This window comes from Arvicanthis niloticus, chromosome X, assembly GCF_011762505.2.
Source record: "Arvicanthis niloticus isolate mArvNil1 chromosome X, mArvNil1.pat.X, whole genome shotgun sequence".
NCBI classification, from domain to species: Eukaryota; Metazoa; Chordata; class Mammalia; order Rodentia; family Muridae; genus Arvicanthis; species Arvicanthis niloticus.
The window spans coordinates 81,294,533-81,319,902 of NC_047679.1; the positions used below are offsets into that span (position 1 = coordinate 81,294,533).

The 25,370-nt window shown below is 37.8% G+C and overlaps 1 pseudogene; it reads right to left on the minus strand.

Moving 5' to 3' along the window:
- Window positions 1–23,452: 23,452 nt before the first annotated feature.
- Window positions 23,453–23,933, minus strand: LOC117695046 (uncharacterized protein C9orf85 homolog pseudogene; annotated as a pseudogene).
- Between the last annotated feature and the right edge of the window lie 1,437 nt (window positions 23,934–25,370).

Here is a 25,370-nt window from a genome sequence, read left to right on the forward strand (position 1 = left end):
TAATTATAGGAAGAAGCCTTGTGGATAGCATGTAATAAAATGAATTACTGGAACAAATTTCCACATGAAGTACTTTCCACAGTAATATAATATTGACATTATCAAGGACTCAAGGACCTGGTAATACCACCTGACTTTTGTTCTCATGCTCTGTTTTTTTCTGACTACCACTGATCTTTGTGATAGTACAAGACCTTAATATTCCAATATCCAAACTCAGCAGAGACATCCTGTTCCTGTGCATGTCTTAAAGAGAATAGAAAAATCATCTTAATTTCACAGGATGTAGACAAGGATGTTTTTCTAACCACGTCCGTTAGACAATGCTCTGTAAATTACAGAAATGGTTCTGCCACTTCTGCCTAATGTAGACAAGGGTAGTTTTTCTCCTTTTGGTTGTTATAGGTCTATTATTCTTTATGCCATGGTTCAGCTACCTGACTGAAAAATTGACTGTTAATGCATAAGGAAGTATTTTTAGGCTAATACTTAAGCAAAGTACTTATCACACGCCCAACAGAACTAGGTGCTTTTCATTATTTTATTTTTATTTCCTATCAATTAACTGAGCAATGCTTTTGTTTTTCCTTCTTGGTGTCTACACACAGTTAAAGAAAATTTAAATGGCTATGTACACACTGGTCTGTTGCTCATTTAGAAAATATCTTTTATTGCTGTGTTTTTCCTTGGGCTAATGATAGGTCTATATCAAGAATCATTTTCAAATTTGCTTGGAGCATTTACTTGGAATCCATAGTGAGAATGACAGCTTGAATATCACAAAGTAGGCATGCCAGGGATGGGAGATGGGAGGGAGAAGGAAACAAGTCAGGAGTAGTTACTGTACTAACGTGCTGACAGAACTTTCCAGAATTGTGTTTGTGGCACAGAAATCATACCGGCTCCAGTTGACAATACAGAATTTTCTCCATTTTGAGTCAGCTCAGTCTCTTGTCTGCTAGTTAATTTTCTTTGCTTCTTCCTGTATATTTCTTATCAGTCCATTTCTAAAACAAAAACAAGTTTTGTTGGAAACAACTGCCACAGTTTGCCCAGAGCAGGCAGGGAGATGTCTCAATTATATGGAATCTTCTACCCTCACCTAAAGGGAAGCTCTGTTGATGGTTTAATATTTTATTTGTTTGTTTGCTTGTTTTTTCATTGTTATTCTTGATTGTTGAAAAATGGTATAAGTCAGAAAAAATATAAAGATAGAAATTACTTAGAACTCTACAGCTATACTGTTTGCTTTGAAGACAGGGTCTTACACTGTACACCAAGCTGTCCTTGAATTTGTGACAGTCCTCCTGTCTCATGTTGTTAAGTGCTGGGTTACTGGTGTGAAAGAATTGTAGAATTTTATAGCTTAAAAGAAAATTCCCTCAATTCCCCTTAATTGTTAAGCCAGCAGAATTATTTTCCCTTTCCAGCTTATAGTGTGTATATTTGGAAATTCTTCTTTGTAGACACACTATACACTCTTTAAAAGTGACTAAGTTTGCTGGGAGGTTGTATCTCTTAGAAAAGTGAAAGAAATGATACCCATGAAGCCTCAGCATTATGACTTCCTAAACAAGACCTGATCAAGGATAATACCAAGAAACTTGCAAATATGGAAGGGGGAAATCTCATGAGGGCTCAACCTTAGACAAAGACCTACAGGCAGACAAGAAAGGCTGTAGTACAAACAGCTTTCCCCAGGGAAGAGCATGCCAATTGGTTATCCAATACGAAATGGTCAGCCCTGAAATCATAGACATGCAAATAACATTACATGGACTAAACAAGTTTCATTTATATATTTAGGAGTAGGTGTGTGGTGTATGAGTGTGTGTGTGTGTGTGTGTGTGTGTGTGTGTGTGTTTGTAAAACAGCAGCTAAAAAACAGAGGCCATGAATTTGAGAGAGAGTAAGTAGAGGTACACGAGAAAAGCTGCAGGAAGGAAACTGTAAATTATATTTTAACCTCAAAATAATTTTAAAGTCACCACATGAAAACATATTATTCAGCATATGTTTTCTTAGTTCTATCCCATGCTTATGATATTTGAATGCCACTATTTTTACTCAGAAATGGATTGTGAATGTGTATTACATCAACAAATATATCACATCATTTTATGAATCACTCAATATCACTCAATATCTAATAAAGTGTCCAAATTTTGAAATGTTAACCAGTGGTTTTCTTCTGGTTACAAGTTATACATGCTTTTTGTTAATATTCAAATTGCATAAAATTATTTAAATTGGAAAGTAAAAGTTTCATGTTCCCCTGTGTTCTGGGAAGACAGTTAATAGTGTCTGTTTTTCCAGGAATTTTTGTTGTTGCAAAATATGGGATCACACCAGGTATAGTATTCAACAATTTATATTGAACAATAAAGCAATAAGGTGTAACAATTCTAGCTCTTGCCTGTCAGAGGCAAATGTATCATCAAACTTTTTAGGCCAACATGGTGAGATCTAGGCCAACCAGGGATATATAGTAATTCCTTGTTTAAAAACCAAATGATACCAAACCTAACCAACCAACCAACCAACCAACCAACCAACCAACCAACAAAACAATCAGTGAAGAAGCCAAACACTGATAGTTTTCCATGGTAGTACATATATAGCGCTATTCCTTTAAAGTAGTTAAAGAATTATACCAAATGAATGCATATTAATTTTTGGTATGGGAGATTGATCCTAGGAACACATTTATACCAGTTAATACTGGCTAGTTTTATGTCAACTTGAAACAAGTAGAGTCATTTGAGAAGAAACTTCAACTGAGAAAATGATCTTACTAGTTAGTGGGCAAACCTATGGTATAGTCTCTTGATGATTGATATGAGATGGCCCAGACTATGGTGGCTGGTGCTACTCATGGGCAAGTAGCCCTGTATGGTATAAGAAAGCAGGCTAAGAAAGCCATGGTGGTGGTGGGTCAAGCCCATAAGCAACACTCTCCATCCATGTCCTCTGTATCAGCTCCTGCCTCCAGGTTCCTGCTCTTGGCTCCTCCCCTGACATCCTTCTGTAAGCTGTAAGCTGAGTGAACCCTTTCCTCCCTAAGTTGGTTATGGTCACGGTGTCTTTCCACAGTAATAGAAAACTTAACTAAGATCCCACACAAGAATTGTTTCTGAATGTGATGGTTTGAAGGACAATTGTCTCATAGGCTTATAGGGAGTGGCCTTATTAGGAGATGTGGCTTTGTTGGAATGCTTGTGGCCTTGTAGGAGGAAGTGTGTCACTGCGGGTGGGCTTTGAGGTTTCAGAAGCTCAAGTGTTTTTTCTTGGTACCTTCTGATTCAGATGTAGAACTCTCAGCTACTTCTCTAGCACTATGTCTATGTGCATGTCACCATGCTTCCTGCCATGACGATAATGGACTAAATCTCAGAACTGTTAAATATTTTTCTTGCTGTGGTCATGGTGTCTCTTCACAGAACTAAAACCCTAGCTAAGATACTGAGCTATACCTCATGAAAGTATACTTTTTCACATAACCAAATGGCAATGAGTTTATCTTAGGTGCTTCTAAAATAGTTTACTTAGAGAAATCATGAAAAAAAATGAACATCTTAATATATCCATTTAGCTGTGTGTTTTATTTCAATATATACATTTAGCCATATTTTTTGTATTATAAGTTTGTAGATGTAATATATATCACCAAATCTGCCTTGAAAAGGTGAAGCCATGTGTAACTACCCAAGGAGTGTAGGAGAATGATATATTCCACTCCCTTTGAATCACTATACATCATCAACACCTTTAAAACATTTTTGAGCATCAATACTGTAGAACCTATTTTGGTCTGAACCCTTGGAATCCTCAGAGTGTTATACATCTCTTCTACATTGTCTACATGACATGTGGCTGAGGTCTTCTCTGTGGCTCGAGGATGAGTCCTGGTTACTAGAAAGACCAGAGATAGAACATTATGCCACATTTTCCAATGGGAAGGATGGGAGAGGAGATGAAATTTGAATTGATTACAAGGGTCTATTTTTAATCAATTATAAATATTAACTGAATTCATCATTAAAAACAATGACGGGCTTTAGTGAGTTTTCCAATAGCTGAACAAATGGAGTGTTCCCAGATGGTGGATCAGCTGAGGAGGGCAAGAAAGCCATATACTCTTCATATATCTAGTCTTATGAATCTCTTCTGTGTTAGGCAGACTTTTGTCACTGAACAATAACCCAAATAAGCCAGTTTAACGGAGGGAAAATTTATTTTGGCTCATTCCTTCAGAGGTTTCAGCTTATCATGTTAGAGAGAGCATGGCAGGGAAAAGTTCACATCATGGTGACCAGGGAAGGCAGGGAGGCAAAAGAGGAGGGGGGAGAGAAAAGGAGACAGATGGAGAGAAGTAAAGATGGAGAGAGATGTAGATGATTGGGGTTTTGCCATATTTGCAACTTTCTAGAACTTTCCTCTTACCTTTTATGATGGCTTTGTTGCTCATAATTTGTAGTGATCAGTCTTTCCCTAAATTCAAGTCCATGCCAAAATATGGAAGTTATGAATTTAAACAGATGAAGTTTTAGTTTCACACATATGCAAAAATATTCACACATGCACTTGCACACATGTGCATGCACACAAATCCTGTAGTATTTTCTTAAGATTAATTTGTAAGTAGAATTAGTATGATTTTGTAGGATCAATTCCTAAGTGAGTTTTTATTAATTCTGGGTTGAAAGCATGCATGCATTTTAAAGCCAAACATCTTATTTTTAATGCCCCAAGCTTCCAGACTCCTCTTCATTTCAGACCTGATATGAAAGAGCCTATTTTACACCTTAACATCGTCTCAAACTCAAGATGTTCCCAAAACAAATTCATCATTTCTGCTTTCTTCTATCCTTCAACCTGTTCCCCACCTTCCTTATCTCAGCAAAGAGCTGGCAGCGTCATCTATTTTTATAAGCCAGAAATTATGACTCCTATCTCACAGTCACCTTCATATCCCAAGACTCACTGATTCTATCTCCTGAATCCACTTGTTCCTCTAAGCCTTCATTGCTATCGCATTAGTGTGAAGGAACCAAATCACTGGACAGATCTCCTCACTGGTTTTTTTCTTTATAAACAGTTTGATTACTTTTAAAAAGGTAATTGCCAATTATTATGTCAGCATATGAAATGTCATTTAAATTATATTACTATTTATATTTTCACACAGAAGATCAATTTCACACATTCTTAGAATTTAGGTTTGCTTTGCTTTTTGATTCATAGAAGGACAATATTTTACTTAAAATATTTTTAAAAATTAAAAAACCTTTTCAACTTTTTAATTACTGCTCTCATATTTCTTTTTAAAAAAGTAATTTTAATAGGAGGAGTTGGCTAGAGAAATAGCTCAGCAATCAAGAGTACTTGTGGCTCCTTCAGAGGACCTTCACAGAACCCACATGGTAACTCATGATCATTAAATCCAGTTCCGGGCCTTTTGATGCAGTGTTCTGAACTCTCACGTTACCAGGCACACACATAGTGCACATACATATGTGCAGACAAAACATTCATACGGGTGAAATAAAATAAACTGAGAACTATGTTTTGTTAGCATGCAAAGAAATGGGTTTCATTGTGATGTTTTAAATGCATATATCAAATTACATTTTGTTCTTACTCTCCTCTAACTGCCGATGACCTCATGTCTGTTTCCCTTCTCTTGCTGGTTCCCTTTTTATCCCCAAGTCGTTCTCCCTATGTTTTCATAACATGTATATTCCATTAGACCTTCCTTTTAGACCTCTTTATTTCCCTTATAATCCTCCTTGCATTTTCATGTCCTAATCATGTGTATATATACACATAGATATTCCTAGCTTCAATTCTGTTATGATAAAATAATCTAACAACAAACAACTCTGGGGAGAAAGGGATTATTTGAGCTCACAGTTCCTGGTTACAATGTATTATTATAAAGAAATCACAGTGGCAGGAACTTAAAGCCACTAGTCACATCAAATGCACAGTCAAGAGCAGAGAGAACTAAGTTCATGCATGTTCATTTGCGTGCTAGCCTGTGCTTAGCGTCATCGCACTCTGCTCTTACACAGTTCACGAATCTCTGCCTAGAGAGTGGTGTCACCAAAGTGGCTGGATCTTTTCATGACAATTAAAGATAAGCCCCTACAGGCCAACCCAATGGAAACAACCTTTCATTGTGACTCTCTTTCCAAGTGATTATACGTTGTGTCAAGTTTACAAAGCTAACTACCATATATGGTGTGTGTGTGTGTGTGTGTGTGTGTGTTCACATCCAGGTTCCACATATGCCTAAATTTGGCTTATTTTATTTAACATAATGATCTCCAGCTTCATCCATGTTTTTCCTGTACAGATGTTATGATTTCACTTCTCTTCACTAATGAATATGACTCAATTCTCTGACTGCACTTTAAAAAAATTCTACTTAGCTATTGGTGAACATCTGAACTGGTTCTGTGGCATGTTAACTTAATCTTTTAGGCATATGCCTAGACATGGTAGAGCTGGATCATGTGGTAGTTCTATTTTTAGTTTTGTTTTAAATTTTTAAAAATTTTAAATTTATTTTTCTCTTATCTATTACACCCGGACTGCTGTTTTTCCTCCTCCTCTCCTCCCAGTCCCCTCCCCTCCATCTACTCCTCCTCCACTTCCCTTCAGAGAAGGGCAGGACTTCCAGGGGTGTCAACCAAACATGACATATCAAGTTGCAATAAGACTAGGCTTCCCTCCTCTTATTGAGGCCGGGCAAAGGACCCAGTATGGGGAAAAGGGATTCAAAAGTATGCAAAAGAGTCAGAGACAGTCCCTGCTCCCACTGTTAGGAGTCCCACAAGAAGACCAAGCTACACAACCATAACATATATGCAGAGGACTTAGGTCAGAGTCATATAGGCTCCCTGGTTGTCAGTTCAGTCTCATACTAACATTTATAGTAACTACTCCAGTTTATAATCTTCCGCTCAGTGACAAAGTGCCCTCTTTACCTATATATCCTTGGCAGTGTTTATTGTTATTGCTTATCTTGGTAGCCACTTGGAGCAAAATGAAATATCGAAAGGATGTTGGACACCTTTTCAAATATTTATTTATGTATGCTTATGCCTTTGAAAACTGTCTATTAATTTGTCCATTCATTCATAGAGTGGTTTTTATATTTAATATTTGTAGTCCAGTATAGCTACTAAATATTAACATGAGGTATCATGTACAGTTGGCAAATATTTTTTCCTATCCTGTAGGCACACTTTGACTACTTTTAAAATATAAAAGTTGCTATGCTCTGTTGTATGCATATGTCAGCCCTTCCCATTGGTAAGCCGGTTTCTTCAAAATACTTTGCCTTTTTTGTTCTTATTTTTTAAAAAAAAATCAGTAAAAATTAAGAAGTCACTCTCCACTCTCCTTCACCACTAACCAATCAAATTTGCTCTATTACCATTTATGAATGTTCCTTGAGTTGTCCACAGCCTCTGCTATAGTGGCATAAATGCTGTCGTGTACACAAGCAAGAAAATCACTTTGAGTAAAAAAAAAATGCATAGCCTCAAGATTTGGTCTCAAAATTTGGCAGCACCTAATGTTTCTTCTGTGTTTTGCTATTGCCTTTTAAAGATAGTTATTAAAATGACCAAGTCAGACTTTCTTCACTCTTCTCAAAACTGTGACCTTGTCTACCTTCCCATCCTATTTAGTGATAAACTCTTCATCTTTGATAAACTCATCCATCTCTCTCCTACCTCCTCTATAACCTTATTCCATAGATTATCTTTCCCCCCTGTAGTTTCACCTCTATTCCAGCTCTTTTCATACTGGATTTTAATATGAATAATATGCTCTCATTGATATGAATAATTTCCTCTCATTAGAAAGGCAAAACCCCAATGAAATAAACAAGCTCTCACTGTACCCTACACCCTCCTCCAGCTGTTGTCCTGTTCCTTGTCTGCTCTTTCCAGACACAGCACTAGCAAGACTTGCATATAATCTCTAATTCCACTTGCTAGCCTGCCCTTCATGGCCATCTGCTTTCTATCACCAGCTGTCCTACAAAATTACTAACACCAAGGTCATAAATGACCTAATTGTCGCTGAATCAAATAGTAATGCCTTATCTTAGTACTTAAGTGATTGCTTCCTAACATTTAGTTACCTTCTAACTCTCTAAATGTTGTATCTTTATCTATGGAAGAGAAATTTAAATATATTTACTTAAAATCTAAATACTATCAATTGTTCATTCCAACTCTTAGGGAAAAAGACACGATATAAGGAAAGCTTTTCTTTTCAGAAAAATAAATAAATCCATCTCTTTGTAATGTGGATGTTTAACAAATCTACTTATACTTTAATGAAGTTTACAAATTAGACACATTAAACAATAATTCATTTGCATTTATTTCAGCAGGTCTAAGTGTGCTCTAGTGTATGACTCATTTTACTTTGTCAATTTTTAAGTAAGTCTGTAGAAATACTCACATTATATTTATTTATTCTGTATAGAAGAAACACATGCAGGTCGGAGGACAACATTCAGGAAATGGCTATCTCCTATCATAGTTCGAGTCGTAGAGAATCAAACTCAAGTCTTTAGGCTGGGCAGCAGGCACCTTCATCCACTGAGCCATGGTGCTGACCCTGAAAATGCTTTTGTAAAAGGAGAAGAGTGAGTGCGTAGGGAGAAAAATACCTTGCTTATTAATCAAGTATAAAATCTATCTAAAATTAAAATAGGTAATAATACTTTAAGACAGTATGGATACTTCAGAAACTCACAATACTCTGGATCAGTTACTTTTCTGTGTTGCTGTGATAAAATACCATGATTAGAAGCAACTTACAGAAGAAAGAGCTTATTCTGGCTTTGTTTTCATCATGGCAGGGAAGCCAGGCAAGAAGCAGCAGGCATACAGTAGAGAGAGAGGAAACTCCACATGTGGCAAGGTTATGAACTCCCAAAGCCTGTCTTCAACCTAGTTGTACCTTCTAAACCTCCCCAAACAGTGCCAGCAACTGTGAGCAAGGATTTAAATGCCTCAGCCTATGGGGAACATTTTTTATTTAAACCACTACAACAGAGGTGGAATATCTCTATAATTCCAGCTCCTAAATAGCAGACTTGTTAATATATGTGTTCATTTTGTTCTGATTTTTCCTATGGCAAAACTAACATACAGTATGATTTTTTTAGAGAAAAAATGAATTATTCACAGTGTATTTTTCCTTAATGTATTAGATTGTGTTCCAGTTAGTCTATATAGTTTCTTCATTTCTCTTAAATACTTTTCCATAGCAAGAATGTACTACAATTTATGGAGTTATCCTGTAATACTGTTTATAAAAGTTTGCTATTAAAAACAATGTCATAGTACTCATTAATGTACCTTGTGTGAGCATCTCAGAAACAAATTCATAGAGCTAGAATTAAAATATATTAATGTGGGCTGGAGAGATGGCTCAGTGGTTAAGAGCACTGTCTGCTCTTGCAAAGGTTTTGAGTTCAATCTCCAGTAACTATATGTTGACCATAACCATATAACCAGAGATACTGAACGTTCATGTTCATTGTTTTATTTACCACGGTTGGGAAATGGAATCAGCCAAGATACACATCAACTGATGAATGGATATGGAAAATATATTACATATACTGATGGAATATTACTCAATCATAAATGAAATAATCATACTTGTAGAAAGGTGACCCAGGGCCAGAATGACAAATACTGCAGGTTGTATCTCAAATATCTCAAATAAATATCTCAAATAAAAATCCTAGCTTATAACTGTAAACATGTGCAATAGAGGTGGGAATGAATGCACATAGAGCCAAAAAAAACCAGAAAGGAACCAATGAGAGAGCAGAGTAGGAGATATGTGATACAAAAGGGAATGGAGGAACACTATGGGTGAAAAGATGAAGGTGGGAAAGGATGCAGGAAGCTGTGGGAGAGAAGGCAGTGAGGAAGAGTGAACCAAGACTAATAATGTATTAAAAAGCCACAAGAAGACCTAATATTTGATAAACTAATAGCAAATGAAATTAAAAAGAAAAAATGAATGGAGGTCTGTTACATGGGTGGATAGCACTGCTCTCAGAAGGCTTAGGTTATTAAATGAAAGTCCTAGTTTGCTAGAGGTGGGTTGTCTTACTCCAAGTTGTTGATTAAGGAGGCCTTGTAAGTCTTCAAAAACAATACCAACAATTGCCATTGCTATTAATAACCTACCAGAAAAATACAGTAATACTGTATTTACTGAAGAAACTTTGGTTGCCGGCTGTAGAGAAAATGTGGTGGGTCTGAACAGGAATCATCTTTCCTGTGGGCTAGTCCTTGAAATTCTAGTAGGTGCTCCGCAGGGTTCTGGGGGAGAATTGTCAACAACAGTTTTACTCAGCTACAGACCCTATGTTTAACAACACTGGCCACTCAGGCAAGTTGAGCCCCACTGGTGCTACAGCAACAAGTCTGCTATTATGGTTGTAAACAACTGTGTTCTGGTTGTATCTGAGACCATTTCCATAGGAAGAAATCCAATCTTGCAGAATAAACCTGAAAAGCCTAAGACTGATGAGGTCATAGGCCCTAGTACAGAACCTCCTGCTGTTGTTTACTAATCGGACACAATACACTTGTTAAATTTCTTTCTGGATATTTATATCTGTATCCAATAGCTCTATTGCTGTCAGCTTTGGTCAGAGAAACTTCTCTTTGCAGTGTGTGGACGCTACTACAGAGATTCGTAACTGACCAAAGTACTAAGAATAAATGACAGTTGAATCCCAAGCCACAAATGCAATATCTGTATCAGTCTCTCCACGTCATAGGGAACAACAAAAAGAACAAGAGAAAAGAATGTAAGGGCCAGAGGGAGAGGGCAGAGTATTGTGGAATACTGACTTCCAGGCATGACATGGCCGTGACAGTCATGAACTTAAGCAGTTGCAGTTACCTGTATAAATCTGCTAAAGATGGGCTTCGTAAACATTTTATCATGGATAGAAGTGGGACTCATAAGCCACCCCTTCTGGAGAAGCTGTTGGTAGCTAATGATTACTGGGGGAAGGAGAGTCATTTTTTCCAGTGGTACAGACACTGGCACACTGCCTCTGCTCTAGGAAATAATAGCCCTCCCATGTTTATTCAAGCAAACCCCATGGTTGTCAAATCCCAAAGCAAAACAAAAAGACACAGCATGAATATTTAAGAGGACAAAAGATTTATGTGGGAGTCGTAGGGGTGTGGGGAAAGGTATTGGGATTGAAAAATAACCAAAATGCACTACGTACATGCATGACATTGTGAAGGAATAAAAGAAATAAAGCCAGAAGAAAGACGGCATGTTAACACACTGTTGTGGAAGACAGAGGGCCCATGGGGCCCCATGGATTTCTATACAATTGATGCTTCATGGGGGAGGAAGAGGTTGCTGAGGGCAGCAGAGACCCTTTCTTCGGTGGTTTAGCCACTGGTAAGGTATCTATACTCCAGTAAACAAGCTGTCACCTATGCTCAGGTAAACACTAATGAGACTCATTGGGTCACAGATAAAGACATGAAAGTTGAAGGTATGTAGTTGAGAAGAGGAAAAAGAATAATGAGAGTGGGAAGGGAGCTAGAAGAGAAAATGTAGGAAAAAATGACTAAAATATATTACATGTATGTATCAACATGTCATCATGAAAATCATTATCAGACATTACTGACACAAGCTAATAAAACATTAAAACATGTGCACCATATAATATAGGCTTAATATATTTAAAGCATAAAAATTTCGTACATCTGGAAAGATGATTATAAGAACATAAGAGTTATTTTAAAAACATGTATTTATTTAGCTGATGTTTATAGGTGTTTTATCTGTATGTACATTTGCACATAAAAAGAGGGCATCAGATCCTATGGGACTACAGTTATAGATGGTTGTGAGCCACCATGTGGGTGTTGGGAATTGAACTAAGGACCTTGAAGAGCAGCCAGTGCTCTTAACTGCTGAACTAGCCATCTAGCTAATTCTTTTATTCTTTTTTTATGTGTGCATGCCAATCAATCTCCCGTCTCTTTCCACTTTGTTTCTTGAGACAGAATTTCTCATTGGCCTGGAGTTGGGAATTAGTTCTAATGCTTTCTCTTATTTCTACTCCCCAAAGCAGCACTTCCAGACCTGAAAGTCCCTGCCCCCAGCTGCCTTCAATTAATAATAAAGAATTGCCATACAGCCAATGAATGGCTGGGCGGTGAGGAGATGGGTGGAACTATTAGATTGTGTGGGCAAGGGACCGAGAGAGAGGGAAGAAGAGAATCACCATGACTTGGAGGCAGAGGGATCAGAATAAAGAGCTGTAGGAGAGAAAGCATCCTACTATGTAGGTGGAAAAGGAATACGGCCCTATGGGGTGGGTGGTGGGGTTGCCTAGAAGGGCAGCAAAGATAAAATATAGATTTAAAAGGTGTGTTAAGCCAGGAATATGGGAGGGAAGTGTGTGCTAACCTCAGGGAGGTTTGGAAGTACTCAGCCATTGAGCATGTGTGTGTGTGTGTGTGTGTGTGTTTCATTTGTGAATCCAGAGAGCTCTTGGGTGGGTGCAGCGCGTGCGCCACCCACCAGGAGCCAAAGCCGGTTAAGTAAATCATTGTAACAGCTTGAAGCTTTCCAAGTAGGTTAGGCTCCCTGGCCAGTGAGCCCCAGGGATCTGACATTAACTGGAGTGGACTATATCAGAAACAAAAGAAATCATAAAATTTGTTAAGGAATTAAAAGTGATTATTTACAAAAAGTCCTTCCAGGCCCTAAATTTTTTTTTCTGTCTGAATCTTCCTCCCCAGAACTGTGATTAAAAGTGTGTGCTGTAACATCTGGATCATTTATGTAGGTTGTGGGTGTTTGACCTCAGGTCCTCAAGCTTGCAGGAAGGACTCTGCTGACTGAGTTATCTCCCTAGTATCCTATTTTAAAAAATTGATTTTTAAGTTAGCATACAGAGTAATGAGTTTTCTAATGACACCGTCATACACACCCTCCATTACACTTAAGTTTTATACTGCATAATGTAATTCATCATCCTGACTAATGATAAATTACTTACAGGAAATTTATCCCTCTATTCAGTAATGTTTCACTATAAAGAATATTTTAAACAATATTAAAAAACTTAGACTCCATTATGCTGACATTACCGGAAGTAGTGTTCACTTAGCAACAAGTCATCTTTATTAGACTATTTATTAGGCTGAAGAAAGAGGATACATCCTGGCTTCTACTTAAGTAGTGATTTAATTCAATAATTTAATTTGTCACTACTTGAAAAGTACATTCACTTCTTCAGCTTTAAGTGGCAATGAGGTGTAGGCAGCCTTCTTGGCCCCCACTTCCCATCTAACAGAAAGCAATACTGAGATTCAACAGTGAGCATTGTATGCTTCCTATGTAAACTCTGCTCCAAAACAGCGTGAGAACTTATGTAAATCCTGCTCAAAGGATTTCCAGTTAAACATTTTACTTAAATAGTGGGTTGCTTGGATACGGATAAACAAACATCTTATTCACAGCCTCTGCTATAAGGGCAGTATCATCACTGGCCTGTGCTTTACCATTTGCTCCCGCCTCTTGGCTGATGGAGGCTTTACACAGCATCATTAGCAATCTCTACCATATTTGGGATTTTGCTCTCTTCACTTTTAAATCAGATAAATAGACAACACATTTTGATGATGCCCCAGTAGAGGGGATACAGGGGTAGAAACACATGTCATAGGGGAGGAGGTGACATTAAGGTAATAAATGTGGTAGAATCCCGTACTCTGACTCTGTTGCTTCTTTCTGTAGGGTCACAATGTTGGTAATTTGAGCTTTGAGGGCAGCAAGTTCATTTGCAAATGTAGAGATTTTCAGCAAGGCTTACCAGTGTTACTGTCTTTAGAAGAGCTTCTTCTAGAATCAAATTTGTTAAGAACACATGCCTGTGTGGGCTTCTCAAAGCAAGGAAGGCCATCCTTAAGTGAAGCCTTGGACCTAATCTCTGCCCCGTCTTGTCAAGCACACTTCTTGTGTGACTACCCATCCAACAGCAGCAAAAGATGCCACCACATCCTCTTGGTGGTTGGGACTCTATTCTGAGAATCATTGGAAGGGACATTCATACTAACATCTCTGACTTTGTGTCTGAGAGTTTAGTTTCAGTCTCATCATGAGACAAACTAAAGGAAACGCTCGGCTTTCCAGTCTACAGTACCGACTACATTCTTATTCCAATTTGTTTTAAAAAATCATCATCATCATCAGCAGGCATTTAATGTAGTCAAGCACTTAAAGGGCCAAGTCTCCCAACGTTTGCATTTTAAGTACTGCAGATGCACATAGCAGCACATGATCCATAAAGCACACATAAAGCAGTCAGTCACCTTTGCCAGCTACGTCTCAGTTCTCTTTACAGCTGCATGCAATCTCATTCCATATCCATACTGCACTTTGAGAAAAACATATAGAGAAGAAAAAAATCAATAAAAGCTGTACAATGACTTTAATAATTAAAAAAACCCACGAATCAAAAAATAAAATTAACTTTTCATGGTTATCAGAAAGACAAAGATGAAAAATATAATTGACTTCCAGCACCATGAATGATTTGACAAAATACACATTTTTTATATTGTGTAGAATGCATGTAAAGTGCTGCATATTTATTCTTATCTGGAAGATAGGTTGGTATGATACGCTATGGTCAAACGTAGTTGATGCCCAGCACCATGAATGATTTGGCAAAGTACACAGTACAGTGCTTTGAAACAATGAAATATCTAAACTCCCATGAAGAAATGTTGTATAAAATAAGATTAGTGAAATATTTTTTGTTTGCTTGTTTTAGTTTTTCAAGACAGGTTTCTCTTTGTAGTCCTGGCTGTTCTAGAACTTGCTCTGTAGACCAGGGTGGTCTCTGCCTCCTGAGTGCTTGGATTAAAGGCATGCACCAACAAGCCTGGCTGTGAAATATACATTTATACATTATGTTATATATTATTGTATTTGTATTATTATATTAGGCATTAGAATATCATATATAACATATAATATTTACTGTTTTAAACTTGAAATAGGAATGAGAAATTTTATCCTTCTTTTTTTTTAGGTTTCCTAAATTTCCTATAATGAAAGATGTCATTTGCATAAGAAAAATGTAAAAATGATGATATATTGTAATCAGAAATCATTGAAGTTATTTAAAAATTCCATATTATATAATGTCTAATACATACAGCATGCTGCAAGTTCCTTTCTGGTTCCATTTGATCTAGATGACAGTGTGATTTTAGATATGTTATATGTGACATATTAAAAGAGTGACACCATACCTTGGTGAGAATGGAAAGTGTACTGAAAGACATTTTCAAAAATTTATATTGCTTCCAAAAACGAAAGAGGAGATATGAAAGTGCAAATCCCCTAGACTATGCAAATCAGGTGCAGAGCAATGCACATGGTCTCATCAGGATTCGAGTGGTGTGGGAAATTTCAAGTAAGATTTTCCAGTGTGAAGCTGCCTGGATAAAGAGTCCTTGAAAAGTAGCCCAAGATCCCACAGAGAATTACTAACCACAGACATTGAAAGTGGAAAGATGTTAAGAGAAAAACTGGTCTGTTCTCTGGAAGAAAGGGTCAAGGATAGGGTGAGGGTTACGGATGGCTGTTAACGTTTGTAGCTTGGTAATAAAAAACAGCCTTCTGACATTCAACACTGACATTCTTGAGCTGCTTTTGCACAACAGCTGCATTAAATCAGTCTTGTCAAAATGTCCTCCTTTCCTGTAAGAGAAGGAGCCGATGCAAGAAAAAAAAAAATAACATACAGGATGACAAGGAGCACACAATGAAGGACTTGAGAGACAACAGAGGATGGCGATTTTAAAAACTTACCTGGAAAACTTAGTAATACTTGCCTAAACTCTCTGATGGATAGAAAATATGACCATTTTCTATGTGTATGTGTGTGCTTAAGTGTATATATGTATGTGATGTTTACCTTATGTATGGGAACCATAGGGTTTTCTTTTTTTTTTTTTTTTTTTTTTTTTGGTTTTTGAGACAGGGTTTTTCTGTGTAGCCCTGGCTGTCCTGGAACTCACTCTGTAGACCAGGCTGGCCTCAAACTCAGAAATCCACCTGCCTCTGCCTCCCAAGTGCTGGGATTAAAGGTGTGTGCCACCACTGCCCGGCGACCATAGGGTAATCTTATCTTGGGTGTTATTCTTGGAGTGCCTTCCACCTTTTCCTTGAGACTCGGTCTTTTACTGGTCTAGAAATCATCAAGCAGACTAGAATGGCTGGCCAGGGAGCCCCAGGGATCTGCTTGTCTCCGTGGGGCTGTGCTTTCAAGAGCATACCACCATGCTCAGCTTTAAAATGTGGGTCCTGAGGATTAGACCCAGATCCTCATGCTTGCCTGGCCAAGAACTCTGTCTCCCCAGTTTCAAATGTGGCCATTTTTTCAACAACTTAATGAAACCAGGTATATGTCTTACATCAGCTATTATTTTTTTTTAAAGAGAAAATCAAGAGCAAGGAAAAAGTAAATCCCTAAGAACTACGGTAAGTCCTCCCCCCACCACTTATTTGGAAATAAGGATGAAAGCTGAAAACAAATCTACTAGCAATTGATTTCTATCTAGCCGTAGGACTAAAGATAAAAAATAAGTTCTACGTGATCTCTGTCCTGTTTCTCCAACTAAGGATCAGCAACAGTTCTATAGTGGCAGTGATGAGAAACACTTGGATTTATTGAGCAAAATCTCAGCTGTGTCCAGGAGATTCATTAGCAGCCTAGGGATAAAAACAGACGTCAAACGTCCTAGAGAAAACAAGGGAAGATATTTTTGGAAGAAAACTGAGAAATTGATGGCACAAGTCTGAGTCATGAGGTGGCAGAACTTCAGAAACATACAAGAAGAAGAAAATGAGCTGTAAAGTGACCCAAGCCTATTCATATAGACCCAAGCCTATTCATATAAGCCTATTCTGGCCTCAAAGGAAAGGGTATCTGCAAGAGAAGCTGGCCATAGAGGGCCACTGTACTTCACAGCATTCTTTTGGATAAATAAAGGCTGATGAAACCAAAGAAACAAATAAACAAACAAAACCCCCAAACAACTAGGTTATCAAAAGAAGCCTGGTAAGGAGACAAGAGTTGAAACTTTATCGTAAGATACTATGTATTTAGGGTGAGTGACTCCAAAGCTCACTAGAGTCACTGCCATAAACAGTACCAATCACTACACGAAAATAATATCTTCACATATTCTCCCATGAACAAGACATCAAGGAAAACAGGGGACCCCTCACATAGTACATGAAAATCCAAACCCCAGAATTTATGCCTATCTCCAGAAAATGGGGTCAAAGACATCAAAGAGAACTGTGTACCCATCAATAGATATTTGAGGACAAAACAAGATCTGCTTAAAAGATGTTATATGGAGAGAAAACTTCCCTCTGCACTATCGCTAGAGTAAACTGAGAAAAATGAAAGGCAAACAAGTAAAACCCACATTCTATGTACATGTGTATGCCAACAATTAACTTAAAAGACAAAGGGAGGAGCCCCTATCTTCTGAGTAAACATTATCCATATTTTCTGTTAGCTTTGTTTGATCTGAGACTCAAAAAATAAAGACCCTATTTGGACACTGACGCACTTTTCCACCTTCGTGGACCAAAAGGAATAAAATTTACTGCCAACTAGAAAATGAATCTCAAGTTTATAAATGTTTGGATTTTGTAGAATCAGCGGAAACAGACAGTTGATCTATAATATTTTAAAAGTGCTGTCAGTATCCAAAGAATTATAGGAGCCATTCCAAGCATTAGAAAATGAAAACTTTAATTTCATTTTTCTGTTACATTTGGTGTCCTGAACTCTTTCACTCTTGCAAATAGTTTATGATTCCAACTTTCAAGAGATATTGTAAAGATTTATAGGTCTCTATGGAATATTAGTATCAATTTCATCTAGAAGTTGGTAAATAGCCATATTACGTATGAATTGGCAAGCGAAAGGACACAGAGTTAAAGACAAAAAAACACTTATAGCTCAAGAAATATGTATTTGAATACTGCTTATTTGGATAGCAAACTCCTGTTCATTCCTCAGGAATCCATATTTTGTGTGGATTGTACCCTTGGCTAAATTAAAAGTTTGTCTTAAGTACCATGGGCAAAATTTACCATCTCCCTCTCCCTCTCCTCCCTCTCCCTCTCCCTCTCCCTCTCCCTCTCCCTCTCCCTCTCCCTCTCCCTCTCCCTCTCCCTCTCCCTCTCCCTCTCCCTCTCCCTCTCCCTCTCCCTCTCCCTCTCCCTCTCCCTCTCCCTCTCCCTCTCCCTCTCCCTCTCCCTCTCCCTCTCCCTCTCCCTCTCCCTCTCCCTCTCCCTCTCCCTCTCCCTCTCCCTCTCCCTCTCCCTCTCCCTCTCCCTCTCCCTCTCCCTCTCCCTCTCCCTCTCCCTCTCCCTCCCCCTCCCCCTCCCCCTCCCCCTCCCCCTCCCCCTCTCTTTTCCCCTTCCCCTCCCCCTCTCTTTTCCCCTCCCTCCCTCCCTCCCTCCCTCTCTCTGTTTCTCTCTGTCTCTGTTCTCTCTCTCTCTCTCTCTCTCTCTCTCTCTCTCTCTCTCTCTCAGTGGAGTTTTATTGAAATATACCCACACTGTTTTCTCTGTATACCTTTTCACTACAGCTACAAAGTTCAATAGCTAAGGAGGAGAAAGTGATAATGGAAGCTTGAAGTCCCTGACCCCATCCATTTTGTAGGGGTCTAAGATAAATTGTGTCTTAGATTGTATTACTACGTGTAGAAAAAAAGCACTTATTTGTAAAAATGCCCAGGATTGAAAAAAATATGTGAGACTACTGAGATTCTGTCCCACTGCACGAAAGGGCCTCTCATACACAGAGGCCATGTAGAAGGGGATACACAGCTGTGGGTTATATTTTAAAGTTCTAAGAAAGAGGCTACACAGAGGGTCTATGTTTGCATTATGAGTCACAGTAGAGACAGGTGGTGGATCTGGAGCTTAATGTCCTTATATGATGACTCTGACTGTCAGAATTGTTCTGGGATATTTGTAGAAGTGAGTTTGGAAAAACAAGAGAATTAAAATGCTTTCTTTTATCGGGGCATACTTTATACTTTGGGCTCTTTCATTTTATTTGTTAAAAAAATCATTTCAATATACAAGGGATAGTGCAGGAAGTTAAATTCACCAGAGAAATGTCAATAGGCTGTCTAACAAAAAGTGCTGATGTTACTAGGGCTTGAAATAATCCAGACATAGATAAGATAAATGAATGTGTCTCAGGAGGCTCCCTAAGTAACAAAATGCAAATTAATAAGCACATCTTCTTTAAGCTGATCGAATTCAAATGTTGGTTACCTGGGAATTTATTTGGCTCAATCATATCTCTTTTTTCCCTTAACTTACATCTCTAGAATTCTGTGTGCCATGTGCCACATGCTGAGCACACCATCAGAATGTATCTTAACATTTCATACATGGGTCCACTCAGGAGAGATTGACATCATATGGACATTATATAGAACTACCAAGCAAACCAGCTTAAATGGGATTGCCTTTGTCTACTTAAATTATTGTCTTAATTTCTTTTACAAAGACTTAAAGTAGAGAATAAGAGAAATCTTGAAAAAACTAGCAACCAAGGTATAGAAAGATACAGGATTGCTTCAGGGAAGGAAGGAGGGAAGAGAAAAAAGAGAGAGGGAGCTCAAATGAGCGCACTTGCTGTGGACAGCTGTAGAAATGAGCAGCTGTCCGAAATAATGAACTTTTTAAAATCTCTAAGCCAATTATTAACCCAGGGTAGTTTGGTGAGGAGCAATGACATACTCCATGATTTCCATAATATTTCAACCTATAATTTCAGTTAGAGTAGAGTAACAAAGATATGAACTCCTAATTGTGTGTTGGACCCATATTTAGTCTATTGCTATGAAGATTATGATGATGATGTTAGAGCTGATTTATGATGTAAAACTATCTTTGACTTACAAGCTCAGGGTCTTGCTATTCTCTTATGTGGTCTCCTTCTCAAGTCATGACTGTGTTAGGATTCAGACCCCATTTGGTCTTGAACTTTTGAGTATAGACTATATAATCTTATAGCCAACCAGTTATCCATATCTTTTTCAAATGAATATTTGGAGGAGGCTGTATTCTATTTAAATTGGGTTTTAATAAAGTAAGTTGTGGGTCAAAGCTATGAAATAGAATTTTCTCATGTTTAACATGCTAAAAAAAACCAGTACATATTTTTGAGTAAGTTGTTATGTATTTATTTATACATTGTCAGTCATCATGAAATAAAATCAAAATCCTATCCCTCTTATGCTTTTCTAGATGTATCCATTTATATTTATATACTATATATTTTTAAGTGCATGCTAAAGTATTTAGGCAATGCTATATATACTATTTCACAGTCTTTTATGACTAACTTTTATTGATTTTAGTAGGGAAAGATTTTCAGGATATTAAACTCTGGTAATAAATGAAATTTTTGTTTTCATATAATTCATATTAGAATACATACAGAACCACTTTTTTTCGGTTGTAGAAAATTTAATCTTGTCGATTGAACTTATCCAGACACCTTAGGGTTTGCTAAATCAGGTCAGCCTGAACTAAATCAATTTAGACTGGAATTTATTTAAATCCCAAGGGTGGAGGATTGTATTGTGGCGTTGAATCATAGGTGGATAGGGTTGGTAAGAATGATTGGTCTGTTAATAGCTAGGCCTATGAGGACAAGCAGCTACCCTTCAATGAGGGAGGTGAAGAATCTACCTAGTAACCACTTTTATCCACGTAATAAAACAGTACTCCAGAGAAAGACAATGCCAACTTGAGGATTTGAGTATGAGGCTTATGCTTCCTACCATCTTTATGGGAGTGACACGTACATGTTAAATGCAGTTTCTTCAGGAGGAACAACAACACTTTTATAGGGATATTATATATAACAGCATATATTATTATCTTGATGTGTCCCATGCTTTCTCACATATACCATTTATCTTATAATGTTCTTTTCATCTAAATATCTGAGATACCACAGCCTCGCAACGATTATACATATCATCTTAATGTGAGTACGGTGGTTTGAATGAGAATGTCTGTATAGGCTTAAATGTTTGAATACTTGGTCCCCAGTTGGTGTCACTGTTTGGGTAGGTTTAGGAAGTGTGGTCTTGCTGGAGGAAATGTGTCACTGAGAGTGGACTTCGAGGTTTTTAAGCCACACACCATTCCCATTTTGCTTTTTCTGTTTCGTGTTTTGGACTTGAGATATGAGCTCTCAGTTATTCTATTCACCATGCCTGCTAGTTGCTACACTTCCACACCATGATGTGATGGACTCTTATCCCTCTGGGACCATAAGCTCAAATAAACCCTTTCTTTTATAAGTTGCGTTGGCCATGCTGTTTTATCACAGAAATAAAAAAGTCACTAATACACTATGTAATGCAGGATAATGATGCCTTTATTTTGTATCTTGATCCTAAAATGTCTAAGGTAGTTCCATTAAGTTTTCCTGGTCCTTTAGACCTAGGGGACTTCAGCCTAGTTTTCTTGCATTCTCAGTAGGAAGCAAGAGTTAGGTGAGCAAGAATATCAATAACTCCATGGTCATGATGGGGGATCTCCAAATTACACATTTGATGTTTACATATGAACTCAAACAATCTAACTTCAAAATCGGTTTACCATATCATTGTAAATATCAGTTATTTATTGGAGAAAATATATTGTAACAATTTGTGTTTGTATGTGCATGTTGTTCATTTTTAAAGAGTCTAGTGCACTTTTAAAAAAAATCTATTGTGTGGTGTGTGTGTGTGAATGTGCATGTGTGACAGAGAGAGCACACACACAAAGAGAGTGAGAGAGACAGAGACAGAGAGAGAGCACAGAGAGAGAGAGAAATTTATGTGGGTGAATGACCCAGAGGACCACTTTTGCCATCACATAAGTTCTAGGGCTCAAACTCAGGTTGTCTGGCTTTAAAAGAAGCTCTTTCACCTGCTGAGTCACCACACCAACACATAGTCTCTGCCACTTTTGGCTTGTAAAATCCTTCACATGTTAAGAATATTAACTATTTTTGAACTGAAAAAGTAGCTCATCAGGTAAAGAAAGGCACTTGCTCCTAAGCCTAATGACCTGAATTCAATTTCTAGAACCCACACTGTACTAGGAGAGAACGTGTACTCCGACCTCCAAATGCTCCCCATGGCACTGAAATGTCCCACACATCCATGCACACAGACACACACATACAAATGTAATTTTAAAATGTGAAAAAGCGTATTAATTATTTTTGAAACCCTCCTGTATAGCCACTTTTATAATGTATTTTGAAATATTTTCTTGTAGGTTTTTGTTGTTTTTAATTTTTGGTGATTTTCTCCTATAGGATATATTGATGTGTTGCTTCTATACAAAGTTCAACAGAAAACATGGACACAAAATACAATGGTGTTAACCACTCTCCTGATTGTATATACTTGAAGGTGGACTGAGAAAATGAATGGAAGTCTATGTAACTCAAAACCCAGGAAATGCAGGTATTTGTCTAAAGAGTAGAGCATTTGGTGTCAATCTAACTTTGAATTCCCCATCTCACATTTCTATGTAACCTGGTTTGGTAGAAATTTGTAACTTATCTAAGACTGTCACCATTTGGGTACTATAGAAGGATATAGAATAAATGCTCTCTTTGTAATTCTATTATTCCTGTTCTTTAGGCCCAGTAGCTTATATTTATATTCCCTATTGACATTATCAAGTATAAGTGTTGGATTTTCCTAGGTATTAGTTACATAGTCCACACATTTTCTTTTCTGAGTATATATTTCCAAACCAGGAAAAGGCAGAAAACCATGGAATGAAGTATATAAAAATATTTTTGAAGGAAAGTTATCAGTTCATATGATTGTGTGTGTGTGTGTTGCCCACACGCACACATGTGCACGCATGTGTGAACATAAACTGTTTGGCTCTATACGATGTAAGGTGGCTTTTGCTGAAGAAGCCATACACCTAAGTAAGGTCAGGATACAGAAATGTACTAACTATGAGATAACTTCCTAGTTTTCCATGAGGTAGTTCTTATACAATCACCAATTCTCAGCACTGGCTCATTTGACCTTAGGTGATATGTTTTCCTAAACAATTCCCATAGATTATATAACATACCACAGTGTTTCCACACATACCCTGCATATGCAGCTTAGGGGTTATCGTGAAAACCTGCAAGGTTGTGGTATTGAAATGTTACAAGTAATTAATGTTGCTCACGTACTAGTTCTGTTTATTTTGAAGCCTTTTCCTACTCCGAATTAGGATGCCAGTGTTTGCTGAGCTCTCTGCAGCTGACTCAGTGCTGTCAGGCCCCCTGAGTGTGTCCATTCTCACCATTGAGAGTCAGTTTCAGCATCTAAGTCTTCCTTCCTTTTCCAGCTTCTTCTGTGGTCAGAAGCTTGATTTTCACTATTTTCTGATGTTTCTGGTTATTAGCTGAAATAACGATATAGTCTCCCCCCCACCACCACATTTTGCACAGACTTCATGTTTACGGGCATATGGTCTACACAATATGTGATAAGAGCCCTTCACTGTCTTTTGTAAACATTTAGCACCTTTTTATGACTTTGACAGTGCTTTGTATTTGCTGATTTGTGTTTTCACACATCACTCAATAACATCTTTTCAGCACTAACATAGTCCGTCATGAAATTTTTATTGATTTTTTTTTGGGGGGGGGGATCTGAGCACTCTTATCAAACTTGTCATTTTTTGAAGGTGAACATATCCTCGTGTTTCTGAGGCCTGGACAACAAAGCAACGTTGCCTTTCTGGAAATTCATCATCAAATCACCTTAAGTCAGTGCAGCTTTCATGTTACAGAGAAGAGGAACTATGATGCCTTTCTTAAAGGATTTGTTTTCAAAGAGACTATGAGCAATCTATTCAAAATGTCTGGCATGGACTAAGGTTTCTAAGAATGTTATTATTACCTCAGCCAGCAAGGCTTCTTTCCTTCCATTACAGAGATGACTTTTTTCATAAAGTAAGTAATGTGCTGCTCCACAGTCCTCAACACAATACAGATGTGTATGAGAGGAAAAAACTTGAAAACTCTGGGCTAAGGGTCAAGAGAAAAGGCAGAATTTTGAAGTGAATGGTAGCGGTCTTTTCTAGGGCACTGGCAGATAAAGGGCTTCATAGTAGTGTCTGTGGTAGAATGTAATGCACTTCAAGGGCAGCAGCAACAATTCCCCCATTTCACAAACTCTTTCAATGAGATTTTGCTTCCCTTTCAGCAGGAAAAGAAATGTGTTTCCCTTTCCTTGGGATTTCGATTGGTCTGTTTGTCTGAGAGCAACAAAATGAAGCAGAAGTAATGTAGCATTTCCAAGCTTTTACTTACATCTTGGAATGTTCTTTTTTGGAACCTAACCAAGCAGCTGTGCAGGGGCCCACATGGGGAAATGAATTTCCCTGATGTCAGCTTCAGCTGAGTTTTTAGCCAGCAGACTATATCACCTTCTGGTCATGTTTAAAAAGCAAGCTTTGACATTTTGATCATCCCACAGCCTCAACTGATATCACCTAGAACAAAAAGAAAACAAAACGCCCTGTCAGTAATTCTGTCATGACAAACTGTTGATGTTCTCAGCCTTCATGCTTAGAGTTGTTTATTATGCAGCAGAAAATAACCAAATATCACCTCTCATTGCATTGGTAGCGAATGGGAAGACCTGCTTACAAATGCTCCTATCTGATGACAGCTGAACACTTCCTCGCCTCATGGAAGAACCTATCCTATTTAAAGACCTCTCAATAACAGCAGATGCAAGACACAGATTGTATTTCAAAATTTTGAAAACAAGGTGCAGCATGGTGCCTGGAAATACTGTGGCTTAGGTAAATGGCTTTATAACCTAATGCCTGCATATGATACCTTTGTATTTCTTTTGAAATGTGAAAAGAATGGTACCTTATGTCTGAAATAGAAATCAGGTATTAAATGGCCTCTTTCTCCATGATCATTTCACATCCTGTATTGACTGTTTCATTTCAGATGGAAAATTTTTTCAACATCTAAGGGCTGGTGTGATGTTCCAAAATCACCAATACAGCCTTACTAGCAAATCCAAAAGAAAAATGTGTACACAAGCTACTTCTGCAATTAAATTCATCACAAACAGAAAGAAAGGGAAGAAAAGAAGCCCTACATTAAGAAAAATACATCCTATTATTATAATAGAGGATAAGTCCTTGGAGTATTGGCTGTTTGGACA